Source organism: Lissotriton helveticus, chromosome 4_1, assembly GCF_964261635.1.
Source record: "Lissotriton helveticus chromosome 4_1, aLisHel1.1, whole genome shotgun sequence".
NCBI classification, from domain to species: domain Eukaryota; kingdom Metazoa; phylum Chordata; class Amphibia; order Caudata; family Salamandridae; genus Lissotriton; species Lissotriton helveticus.
In genome coordinates, this window is record NC_136063.1 from 155166134 (window position 1) to 155179770 (window position 13637).

Sequence of the window (13637 nt, forward strand, 5' to 3'; positions counted from 1 at the left end):
TCAAGTCTAATCTTCATTCATCACTTACAGTTCACGAGCAGGAGGATACTTTGCCACTGTGCACCTTCAGTCATGCACATGTGCACCACAGGAGTAACGGGGGTCTGCTGAACTGGTGTCTCAGGACGAAAAATGGGGTGTCTGAATGTAGAATGACACTCGCTGAAGGGCCGCTGGTTGTGCCAGCGGGTGAGCTCTGATGTCTGTGAGGGCAAAACAAAGGTCTTAGGAGGGTCTGCTGGAGGTTCCTGAGGGCTGAACGAGGGTGTCTAATAGCTGGTTGGGGTGACTGAAGGCATGCTCATGGCCACTTAAAGGTATGACGAGATTTATCTGTGGTCCCACCTGTGGCCACTGAGTGTAAACGGGGAGCACTTAGGTACCACACTCATGTTGGAGGTGTCTTAGGGCACCACATGGGTTTAAAAGCACAGCTGGGCCTTTTGAAGCCCAGATGGATGTGTCAGAAGGCGGGAAGAGGGACAAGCTGGTAGTATCTAAAGGCCAAACTGACATGGAACTCCCTCCCCATCCACCTTCGGCTGACCCAGGACCACCTCGCCTTCAGGAGACAACTCAAGACCTGGCTGTTCGAGCAGTAGCATACCCCTCCCCCCAAGCGCCTTGAGACCCTTCCGGGCGAGTAGTGCGCTATACAAGTGTCATGATTGATTGATTGATTGATTGAGGTGCCTAGTGTGCTAGACTGACAGCTTGTTCGATGTGTCTGAGAGACTGCTGGTGTATCTAAAGGACATTCAGTGATGCTCAAAGGTCAGGAATGGGGTGTCTCACAGAGAGCAGTGGGGCTCATAGGGCGAGGTGATACTCTTTGCATGCTATCCGCAGGAGACTAAGGCGCATTCATTGGTCTCTTAACCTCTTCAGTGGCGGACTGATAGTGTCTATGGATCAGCTCTGGTTACCTGGAGGTAATCTGAGGACTGATGATAGGCACCATGGGCTGTATGAGGGTCTTCTTAAGGTCACTGATGCTTTGGAGGGCCTGCGATTGGTGTCTACAGACCAACGGAGCTCCGGCATCGAGATTCTCCGACCTTGAGATTGGTTGGATGCTCACGAAGGCCCACCCTCAGCAAAGACAGACCCTGATTATTAACAGTTTCAGAGGCTTGATTTGGGCAATGTCATTAGGATAGAGAACTAAAGGGAAGGAGATGAGAAGAACTAAAGTTAATTATCACAAGGATCTGCACCCTTCTGACAAGCATAATTCTCTTTCTTTCTAATGAAAGAGCTATTCATCTGAAATTATAAGTTCTCCTAAATCAACAGTAACAACATGAAACTCTTTGGCATCTTAAGTTAAATCAAGTCTCTCTGTAAACCAAAAGGAAATAATGTCTATAAATGTCAAACTGCATCCACTGAATTCACTATAACATTTTCAAAATGATATAGTTTTCACCCAAACCAACACATACTAATTTCTAAAATCTTTCCTTCCCCAGTCTCAGGTTTTAACACTATCACTTCGAGGCTCTGAAAAGGAGTACTGTGTTATGTCATTTCATTCAATTACTTTGGTACTTCCATGTAAATATGAGCATAATAGATGCTCCTACCAACCTCCATCTCATCTTGTCTCTGATAGCTCTGACTCACTGGAACAGCACTCTCACCAACTCTCCTCTGGTGATGCACTTCTGCAGCCAAAATCCAGCAACAGAATTTTCCTCCTAGAAGGCAAAGGACTATTAAGTGATGTGGTTTTGATCATGGCCCCTTTTATAGCAGTACCAGTCCAAGATGGCGGCCTTGCTGTGCGTACCTTAACATGTAGTACCTATTACTAAATCTACACTTTAGAGGTGATCCACCATTTCTAGGCCTGTGGTTGACTAAATGTTTTTTTCCTGCAGTGGTTTCTGCCACAAGGATGTTGCTTTAAGATTCTATGTACCGTAGAAAACAAACCCTCCTAGAACATCTTGCTTGTGCAAATGAAGAGACCGGCCAGTCTCGGTCTCTGACAGAACTCTAAAGGGAAGCTAGGAGTCTGTAAGGACAGCTGGGGGTAACTGAGAGTAGAGCAAGGGTATCTGAGGCATGCTGTTGTGTTATGAGGTCATGCTGGAGGCACATCAAGAGACTCTGAAGGCACACCAGGCCAGCGGTGACAATTGATTGCAAGCCAACGGGGCTGATAGTGTACTGAGGATCTCTGGGGGTTGACAGGGAAAGCAGGAAATATCCAAATGGAGCAGTGGGTTTTAAGGGTCAACTGTAGGGCAAGTAGGGATCTGCTCAGGTGTCTAAAGCAGAACACCAATCTCTGAGTGGTGTCTAATAACCTGTAGGGGGTAACTGGAGACAGGCTGAGCAGTCTCTGGTATTTTCTAAGGACCCTCTGGTTAGAGATGGGAGGGGGGTCGATTTAAATAGAGCATTTTATCGAGTTTGCTCCATGTGCTGTTTATTCTAATAGGATGCTGTTGGCTCCATGTTAAGTAATATTATCATCCTATTAGCCTAATGTCAGTTCAAATACAGTGCTAGTGTCACTGGCTTTTTTTACAATTAAAGGTTTTGGTACGATGAGTACAAAGATATGCAGTGTATCAAACTTTGTGAGACTCTGAAAATGAAGCGGATACTGTAAAACGTTGGTACTGTCAGCAGTGCAGACAAAGGATGGAATAAAAATGGTTGCAAAGAGGAGTGGTCGGTTACAAAACAGTGTTCATTACATTTGTTTCATCAATGAGTAATTCGAAAGGTACACATATGTTATATCAGGTTGAGACTGAATTTAATTCAGGTGTAAACAGTGGTATACAAACACAGTTATTAAGTATATTAATTCATACATTGCATAACGGTGGGTATTACTCATTATTCAAAATAGTGCTCTGTGGGTGACAAAAGGAGGGATTCCAGATTCAGTAGGGTAGGGGGTGGTTGGAATAGATAGAGGGACAAAGAAAAGGAATTGTGTCCTGTAGACAATTCAAATTTAATAACGAAGCATTTCCTTTCTGTGAATAGATCACAAAGTTCCCTGTACAATCATTACACGAAAACCATTTAGGCAGTTTCTAGAGTAACGTGTATGTTGGAGAAAAAATGTCGACGTTTCGACCCCGATATGTAAGGGCGGGTGTTTCCTCAGTTTAGGGTCTTCATCAGGACAGTGAAGATAGTGTTAAGGAGCACCTACGGAAATAGATATGAATATCACTTGGTGGGTAAATTTAAAAGAAAAAATTGAAAATTAAGTTAAAAACCTAAGGGATCAGTGAATGGTCCCGAATTACGTGTACCTACATGGATTCAGGCGTATCGAGTAGTCCCACCTCGGTTGAAGACTTGCGCCGTAGTGAATGTTCTGTGAAAGAACAAATTACATTAAGGAAGGTATGAGAAGGGCAGGTCAGGAAGGAACAACTCCCAGGCATGAGAAGGCCCTACTTACTAAGTTCTTTAGGATTGTCAGCCTTGGATAGATGTATGGGGTCCCAGGTCGAATGGGAAATGGCGTAGCATCTGTGGATACAAAAATATATCCTTGTATCTCTCTGCCATTGTATGGGTGCGCAGTTGGACATACAAACAGGAGAAGTTCGGAGAATAGAAGAATGATGAACTTACTTAAAATTGTCTGGATATTGTATAAGTCGGTGAGGGTTCAGTCAGACACCAACTCGAAGGAGGTATTCTTCCACAAATTATTCTTTCAACATCTGTAAAAACCACAGTACACAAAAACATTCAATGTGTATGGTTCCTGATTGACAGTATGGGTAGCACTAATCAAGTTAAATAAACCCCTTCTGTCTCGTTAGGGACAAATCCCAGTTGGAAAGACAAGACGGGGCTCTTGGGATAGCGCGGGTGTACTGTTCACGCTAAAATGAGCGTCAAGGTTGCATAGATGCCAGGAGCGCTATACCTCTGACACTAGATCAGGGTGGGAAAAACCACGTACCCGGTTGCGCTATGTAAATAGAGCGACCGGGATGTAGAGCCTTTGAGGCTGGATCGTGGTTGGAAAATTGCAAACCAGGAGTGCGGGGAAGGTATAATAAAGTCCCCGGTTACGCTTGTGTGGTGAAAAGTTTTCCCCGAAGGCGGGGGGCTGTCTCGCTAAAACGTACCTGAGCTGGGCTGCGAAAGCTCCAATGCCGATCCCGTCGGCGCCCGCACAGAATCGCTACTCAGAGGCTGGATGCGGGGGCGTGGCTTACAAGGCGTGGCTGAGTGCCTCGCGGTGACGGCGCTGAATGCTGCTGCTGCCGCGATGGCTAAACTGCGCATGGGCAAAAGTGAAAACACTGTCCCTAGCGTGCGGCTGTGAAGGAATGCACTAGAGCAACCACAAGTGCTGGCTGCATTCAAGTTAAGAAGGGAAAAGTGCAAAACGACACTAAAGGCAACACATTTACCCGTGGTGGGTAGGAAGGACATATGATTATTGGTTAGTAGAACGGTCTATGAACACTAATGGACAAAGATGTGGGTAAACCTTAAAATGTTGGCTGAGGTTGGTCTAAAATCCCCCGCATCCAGCCTCTGAGTAGCGATTCTGTGCGGGCGCCGACGGGATCGGCATTGGAGCTTTCGCAGCTCAGGTACGTTTTAGCGAGACAGCCCCCGCCTTCGGGGAAAACTTTTCACCACACAAGCGTAACCGGGGACTTTATTATACCTTCCCCGCACTCCTGGTTTGCAATTTTCCAACCACGATCCAGCCTCAAAGGCTCTACATCCCGGTCGCTCTATTTACATAGCGCAACCGGGTACGTGGTTTTTCCCACCCTGATCTAGTGTCAGAGGTATAGCGCTCCTGGCATCTATGCAACCTTGACGCTCATTTTAGCGTGAACAGTACACCCGCGCTATCCCAAGAGCCCCGTCTTGTCTTTCCAACTGGGATTTGTCCCTAACGAGACAGAAGGGGTTTATTTAACTTGATTAGTGCTACCCATACTGTCAATCAGGAACCATACACATTGAATGTTTTTGTGTACTGTGGTTTTTACAGATGTTGAAAGAATAATTTGTGGAAGAATACCTCCTTCGAGTTGGTGTCTGACTGAACCCTCACCGACTTATACAATATCCAGACAATTTTAAGTAAGTTCATCATTCTTCTATTCTCCGAACTTCTCCTGTTTGTATGTCCAACTGCGCACCCATACAATGGCAGAGAGATACAAGGATATATTTTTGTATCCACAGATGCTACGCCATTTCCCATTCGACCTGGGACCCCATACATCTATCCAAGGCTGACAATCCTAAAGAACTTAGTAAGTAGGGCCTTCTCATGCCTGGGAGTTGTTCCTTCCTGACCTGCCCTTCTCATACCTTCCTTAATGTAATTCGTTCTTTCACAGAACATTCACTACGGCGCAAGTCTTCAACCGAGGTGGGACTACTCGATACGCCTGAATCCATGTAGGTACACGTAATTCGGGACCATTCACTGATCCCTTAGGTTTTTAACTTAATTTTCAATTTTTTCTTTTAAATTTACCCACCAAGTGATATTCATATCTATTTCCGTAGGTGCTCCTTAACACTATCTTCACTGTCCTGATGAAGACCCTAAACTGAGGAAACACCCGCCCTTACATATCGGGGTCGAAACGTCGACATTTTTTCTCCAACATACACGTTACTCTAGAAACTGCCTAAATGGTTTTCGTGTAATGATTGTACAGGGAACTTTGTGATCTATTCACAGAAAGGAAATGCTTCGTTATTAAATTTGAATTGTCTACAGGACACAATTCCTTTTCTTTGTCCCTCTATCTATTCCAACCACCCCCTACCCTACTGAATCTGGAATCCCTCCTTTTGTCACCCACAGAGCACTATTTTGAATAATGAGTAATACCCACCGTTATGCAATGTATGAATTAATATACTTAATAACTGTGTTTGTATACCACTGTTTACACCTGAATTAAATTCAGTCTCAACCTGATATAACATATGTGTACCTTTCGAATTACTCATTGATGAAACAAATGTAATGAACACTGTTTTGTAACCGACCACTCCTCTTTGCAACTACATACTGACCCAGGTCGGTGTACTTAGGGTTTACCCCATTATCACCTACCACGGAATAAAAATGGTGCCTGAACTACATTTTACTCTCCTGAACTGGTTTGGTGCACACTGGCAGGAAGTGTGTAAGAAGCTGGCTCTCTGTATAGTTCACTAAAATGAAGTACACTGTGTAGAGAGTTCAGTGAGACCCAGATTGGTATAAAGAGGCAAAAGTAGATAATACTAACGCTATATTTGTGGTAGTGTGGGCTAGCAGTTAGGCTTATCAAAGGGTAGTGCTAAGCATTTGTTATACTCACAAAGGCAATAATTCTGGATTTAGGTAAATAGCAAGACTAGCTCCAATGTTCCACCAGAGAATTCTCGGGAATGTCATGGATTTGGTCTGGAGCAGGGTGCTGAGGTCATTGGTAGCTGGTGAACTACGAAGAAGGGGGTTACTTGAAATCACACTGCACAAAGGGACGTAAAGGTGAGTCCCAGGGGTCCCACTCAAGGGAGTAGGTCACAAAGGCCTCAGGACAACTGGGGCATAACTGGATTGTCGTTACCAAGGCCAGTTGGGCAGTGTGTAGAGCAGATAGGTCAGTTGGGTGGCATGCATCAAGATGTCCTTATGGTCAGGAGAAGGTAGCTTGTAGAGGTGATTCCTGGACAGCTGAGCCACTCATGAAATGGGTCTTAGGGGTCTTGATGTCCCTTAATGGGTGCCTGTTTCGTGGGCAGTGGGAGTCTGGAGTGGACTCTTTGTCTCGCTGTATGCTGCATGGGGTCTGGTATCCTCAGTATTGGTGCGGCACAGCTCAGGTTGATCCTGGTGACTTTACACTTGGTGTGGAGGCAGATTTGATCCTCCGGGGCTAGTGTTCCACTTTTGGTTTGGCTGCTGCGTCAGAGTCACTGAGGAGCAGCATGTTGACAAACCAGACTTCGTGGGTTCAGTGCCTGAAGACTGCAGGGGAGTAGTACCTCTTACTCCAAGGGAGTTCTTTGGCGATTTGTAGGAGGTTGGAGGAGCTCCAGGGTTCTCGGAGACCTCACTGTTGCAGAGGAAGAGACAGCACACCGCGATTGTCGAAGTCATTAAGACAGCAGGAAGGGTTTGGTGCCGAAAATTTGCAGCAGGGCTTCAGTTCTCAGGTCAGCTCCTCTTCTGTCTTCTTTGTGTTCATCGTATCTAAGTTGCAAGGTCTAGAGTTGCCACCCAAATACTAAATTTAGGGTTGTTAAAGGGAGTTACAGGAATTAGCCAAAGGGCTACCTAACTTTAGGGTGTCTACACCGTCAAAGTGACCACTTCCTGAGGGAAGGGGTACCACCCTAGCCCGATAGGTTTAATTCCTGCCATCCCAAGATGGAGGAATTGGAAAAGTCATGTCTGCATCACCTGCCCCACCTTAGGGGTGGTGCTGGTGCCTGGTAGGTTTTCAGGGCCCCCCCCCCCCCCCAAAGGGTCTCCTGTGTGCATTTATTAATAAATCCAACAGTGGTATCAGTGAGGATTTATTAGGACAAGATGTTTGGTACCAAACATCTTAGGGTAAAGTGAAGCCATCCTGGAGCTAGGAAACTTAAAATGACACATATCCAGCCCATGCACTCTATGGATTTCTTGTGCACTAACAATATTCAAGAATGTACTTGAATAGGGTCATATCTGCTCACGCAGATATGTCCACACATGCGTTATAGTGCACCCTGCTTTAGGACTATAAGGTCAGCAGTAGGGGTGACTTACCTATATCTCATGTTGTGTTTGTGGGCAAGGCATGTATCCCATGTCGATTCTAGGTTTCTCTGCACCAAGACACACAGCCTGCAATGGCAGTTTGCTTGGGCTTGGTGAGGTGTCTCAATATGTACTACAGCCTTAGAGGACACTCTTGAATACCAAGGACCTAGGTACCAGTGGTACCATTTACTAGGGACTTACAGGGGTTACTGAAGTTGTGCCATTTGTGGTATAGTTTAAGGAAAAAGATCTGGCCCTGGGAACCTGGTTAGCAGGGACCCAGTGCACATTCAATTAGAAATCACATTGTACACCAGACAAAAAGTAGGGGCTAACTATGTCAAAAGAGGCATTTTCCTACAAAGTGGAAGAGTCTACATTCTCTTCTCAGGAGGGTTTCTATATTATAAATGGGACTGTAAAAGCTCTGCAAATATGCCCTACATCTAATGGGACAAAGCCATGACTTCTCAGCATTGCAGCTATAACTTAATTCAGGCAGTGCAGACACTTCTTAACAGTACTGCTATTGAAGATGACAAGATACAGTATAGAACCCTGGAGCACTCCAAAAGCGATAGATAGGTATCTTTTGTAACCTGGAAGTGCTCATGTTAACAAACTGGTTTTGGTTGGAAAGGGAGGAGATCCTTTGAAGGACATTGCTGGTGAATCCCATTTGTGCGTATGGAGGCAGGGGGGAGGTTGACTGTGTCGAAGGGAGCTGAGAGGTCCAGAAATATCAGGAGGCAGGGGTCTTCTTCATCTGTGGTCAAGAAGGCATAGTCTATGATGTGTAAGATAAGCGTCTCCGTGCTGCACCAAGATCTGAAGGCAGACTGGTAGTTGTGCAGAAGATGGTTAGCATTGATGCAGCCTTGGAGTTGAACACAGACAGTGTTTTCAACAATCTTGCAGGTGCATGGTAGATGAGTAATGGGCCAGTAGCTGGCGAGGTCATCAGGGTCCAGTGAAGGTTTATTAAAGGGGTGGGAGGATCTGGCTTATCTTTAGAGCTGCGAGGAAGATGCCTTGAATGAGGGAGGCATTAATAATGGTAAGATGGGGTATGAGAGCATCCCTAGAGAGAAGTTTAAAGAGGGACTGTGGTAAGAGGTAGGGCGCATGATAGAGCTTTGAAGTCTGACCATTGCAGGATTGGATGTAAAGTAGTGGGTGTAAGAGATAAAGCAGGCTTTGCGTCATCAATGTGTTGTTGGATCTTCTGTATTTTTCACTGAAGAAGAGGTTGATGCCATTGCACTTTTCTGTGAAGTTAGAAATGGGTGAGTCCAGCACAGGGTTGATGCAATGCTTTATTGTCATGAAATGCGTTCTTGAGTCTGTTGGTGACTTCATTGATGTGTTGGTGTAGTACTTTGCTTTGGCTGATGTGATGAGTCTGTGGATGGATCCTTTATTGTCAACAAATTCTTTGAAGTATCAGGTAGCAGAATGCTTTTGCTTGTACTTGTGTGTTGTAATTGTGTGTGGATGTTCACATAGCTTTCTAATTAATTGTAGAAGTTGTTTAGAAGGGTGTTGGCATTGGACGTGGAGCTGATCGTGTGAGGGGTGAGTTCAAGCATTAGGTTGTCAATGAGAAAGTCTTTGAAGGATCTGAAGATTTGATCTTCTCTTTCTGTTAACCTCGAGGTTAAAGGAGGAGAAGACAATGTTAGCAAGAGACCTCTTCTGCTAGTACCATCTTCAGTATCCGGTCTCTGTGGTGTAGTGCAGGGTGTCCCATGTGCCCCCTGGAGGTCATAATAGGTTTTACAGCTTCTCCCAAAAATCTGTAATGTGTTCGGTGCATCAACCTGTTCTGGTGAGGATTTGGAAATCTGCTTTATTTCTTATGAGAGTGCTTGAGATGGAGGCTGGTGATTCGTCATTCTTTGTGACATCATCTATGACATAGTTTTTTATCAGTAGATGATAGCTAGTTCTCATTAAGCAGCTGTCTCAAAATGCATCTTTAAACCTTTAGGTAGACAAGTGCTTTAGAAGTGTTACTAACATAATATAACACCATCTTTGATTTCAGGTCAGATATTCTATGCAAAAAAAGACAAAGCTGGCACCGATGGTCCTGCCTAACCCGGCCTTTTGAATTGTGTTTTGATCCATAGGTGTGGCACCATCACTGACCACTCCCCCGGATCTGTTTCCACTCTTTGCTGCAAAGGGATGGTGGGCCGCTATGCGAGTGTCGTCATCCCAGATCGAGCAGAATTTCTCACTTTGTGTGGCGTGGCTGTTTACGGTGTTGTGCCTCAGAAGCCAGATCCCAATGCATGCTTGTAGCTCAAAGATGTCTTCTATTTCTATTACTATGTTAATTTTCCTTCCATACAGCTGCTATGCTTAACCTTCTCCTTTAGTAATTCGGATAATTTGTTATCACCTCCTGCACACTTGGCTCTTCTTGAGGCTACAGGCTCTTTTTAGAACTCACATGGGACGTCAATAACTTTCTAAGAAAAATGACAAAATTGCTCGAAAAATGTTTACTGACCATAAATCATTTCAAGAGGAAGAGAAATTTGTACAGAGCTTTACAAAATGTCAACTAATGTTTGTTAGAAAAGAAGGACCCTCTGAACTTGGCTTGTAATTTCTAACGCAACTGCATCCATACATTCATTCCACGGAGCGCACGAGGAGGCGTGACTCTGCCCTTCCTGCGTACCAGGAAACAGAGCCAACAATACCTGGGACACCAAGTGTGGGAACCAGATCAGCAAACTAGAACTGTGCACAGGCAGTAGTCCAGAACATGTCCTGCCCTTGTCTGTGTTCCTGTTCAGCATACCTGTAATATGAGTCCTACACAGTTTTTTTTTCGACCTGGGAGCTAGTGAATAAGGGCGTGGAAACGTAATTCAAGCACCTTTTATACTAGTGCCGAAAAGGGGATGATTGATAATATCTGTGGTGCCCAGAGCTGAAGAGAAAACACTCAGATTTTAACTTTGAAACAAGGCAAATAAGGCATAACATGGAAACGGCATTTAAAACGCATATTTTCACATTTTTGCCCCATGATTCAGTGAGGTATTTTAACGTGTTTTAAATATGACTTTTTATCACTAGAACTGGTGATGAGGTAAATTAAAGCTTCTCTGAGGAGCTGTGGAACAGCAAAACATATACGTCAGACGTTGAGATGCTTCAGCAGGTGTACTAGTCAGGAAGACATGATACTGACATCCTAAGCCAGTCATAGGTCAAAAACATCTGAGGAAGGAAGCTTTGGGATAAGATTGGGATTGATTTACAAAAATCACACCCTCTCTAACTTAACAACAATGTAGAATGTATAAACCTATTCTAGTCAAGAAGATGGCAGGAAACCACCCCCCTGCACTGGTGTGTCCCATGCCAGATCCACAAATCCAGATTCAGTACAGATGACGGGTGGGCAGGCTCTCTCCCTTCTTACTACTTACTCTCTGTCTCTTTGGGTACATATTTTCTTACCCTTCTTCTTCAGACATCTTAATCACAACCTGAAATTCAGAGAGCAATCTGATAACAATAAATTCTACTCCATTCTTGGCGATTTCACCAGTTGACAATGGCCAGTGACTTTCTTTCTTTTGGGAACAACAGACACTAAATCACCGTCGCCACCCTTCAACTCAAGAACATGGATCCAATGACTAGAGCAATCCAGAATTTCTCAACACCAAAGGGCATAAAAGAGACATGCACAAACAGCTTCTCTATGGCACCTCTAATGTTCATCTCTGGATGAGAAGACTACATGGTGACATCTGTTTCTAAGGACTTGTGTCTATGAAGTCTTGAATAGAGTATTTTGTTAAACGGCTTGTTTCTTGCGCTAATCTATCTCTGTACTGGCTGTTTTATGTGCTAAATCAATACAAAATACTGGGGGAAGGGTATCCAAGATACATGAAAATGTTTCACAAAAAAATGATGATTAATAACTGGTTGCACAGTATGTAAGATGTCCGGGGTCTGGGTTCCTCCTCACCCCTTATAATAGTGCGTCAGGGCATTTATCACCAGAGCTCACCTAGTGGTAACTGCATTAGCAAAACTGTGCGCTTGGGGTGCTATCATATGCAAATCAAGCACAAAAAAATGTTTGTACATGTTGTTGCCTGTTTTTTGTGCATTATCAGGTTCAAACACTCTCAATCAGGGGCAACTATTTTTTGGACTGGATTTTGTTTGCACCCTTATTACTGCTATTGTCTACATTATAAAGTAATCCGTGTTTAGACTGTGGAGTGTAGTATTATATTTTTATACAAAACACAATGAGAACGGATCATCCACCTATTTACGATTTGGTTACTCAAGTCTTCTTTCTTCAGTCCCTATTGATGTGCTTTAGGGACTTGGAACCCACAGGGTATTTTAGATGAACCCTTGCTTACCTACCTGGTAGGTGATATGCTTCAACATTGGGTTCACACCCTGGTTGCCGATGCCCAGAGGGTGTGTTGCGACGCCAGATTACTGCGAAGCTGGTTGTTTTTGTGTGATTTCTTGAATGTGACATGGCGATTTAAAATTGCCTTGGGAATCCCTATAATCCAAAGTATCCCAATTTCATTTGTATATTTAGGGTTCCCTAAATATTGCGCATGGTGGTGAAGCGAGTTAAAGTTACCTTAGGGCACGAGTTATAGTTACTTGAGATAACTATAACTGCTGAATTTCTATGGTTTTGTGCGCATAAAATCTGAACCTAATTATAATGCCCCTGTGATCTGTTTTTTTTCAGTGTATTTCTAGGGCTTTTTAATGCTATTTCCTAACTTCCTATTTTCCTAACCTTTAATCCAACAAACCGCTGTCTGTAGCAAGACCTCAAATAATAGCTCAATTATTATAGTTTCACCCTATCCATCTCTCAGCAATCAGTGGGTTTCGGCGGTACACACCGATGAACATGCGGAACAGGATTTAGAATTTTGGGCGGACAAGTTGGATAACTTAATGGAGGTGGAGCTGCCGACGGACGTCGCCCCGTCTGCCTCTTAGAACCCTGGACCAGAATCTTTCCCTCTGGAAGGTTGAGGTGCAGCGTCGAGTGCGGGCTGGGTTGAATGCACGTTCCTGGAAGTGTCTGAGTGCAGCGCGGACTACATGTCGGAGGTTGTTACAATGGTCGGTGCCCCTTTTTTCCTCCCAGGGGAACTTCAGTTTGCCTCTCCTGGGCCGTGTTACTTTCCGCCCACAATAGTTTCAGGGGTGTGGGCGTTCTATTATTAGAAGAATATTACTGTACCTACCCACTGCTGCTGCTGGCTTTTCGCTAGTGTACTTTTACAGTTTCCTTGCAATACCATGCAATGTTGATTTCCTGTGATGGATTAATGATCACAATTAATGCCTTAGGTTCCTACTGGAATGGGTTAATCCGCTGCACCACGAAATTTACCTGTACTGTTTCGCCGTGCCTTGATTATTTCATTGAGCAAAATAAACATGTTAAAAAAAAGAGCAATCAGTGGCCATCTCATTTTTAAGTTTTGCCTACGCAATGCGTACGAAGTACGCATGCGCTAGCAAAATCTAATGATATCTCTATGTCGGGTCGGGTATCCGCCCCCTCCTCCCATTGGCTAGCTCCATAAATGGAGGCTAGCCATTGGTAGAGGGCTCTGTCCGTCAATCCCAGACCAGATTCGGGGGCGTTCCCGAGAATTTTTCCCTTTTGGTGACGTCAGTCTCGGGAACGCCCCCGAATCTGTTCCGGCATTGACGGCACCCGCCCTCAATACCGTCCCTTGCCGATTTTTTGGAGCCCCCTGGCAGGTGCCCACCCTGCCAGGGACATTGCCGCCTTTGAGCGAGTGCCACCTCGCTTTATATTTTAATT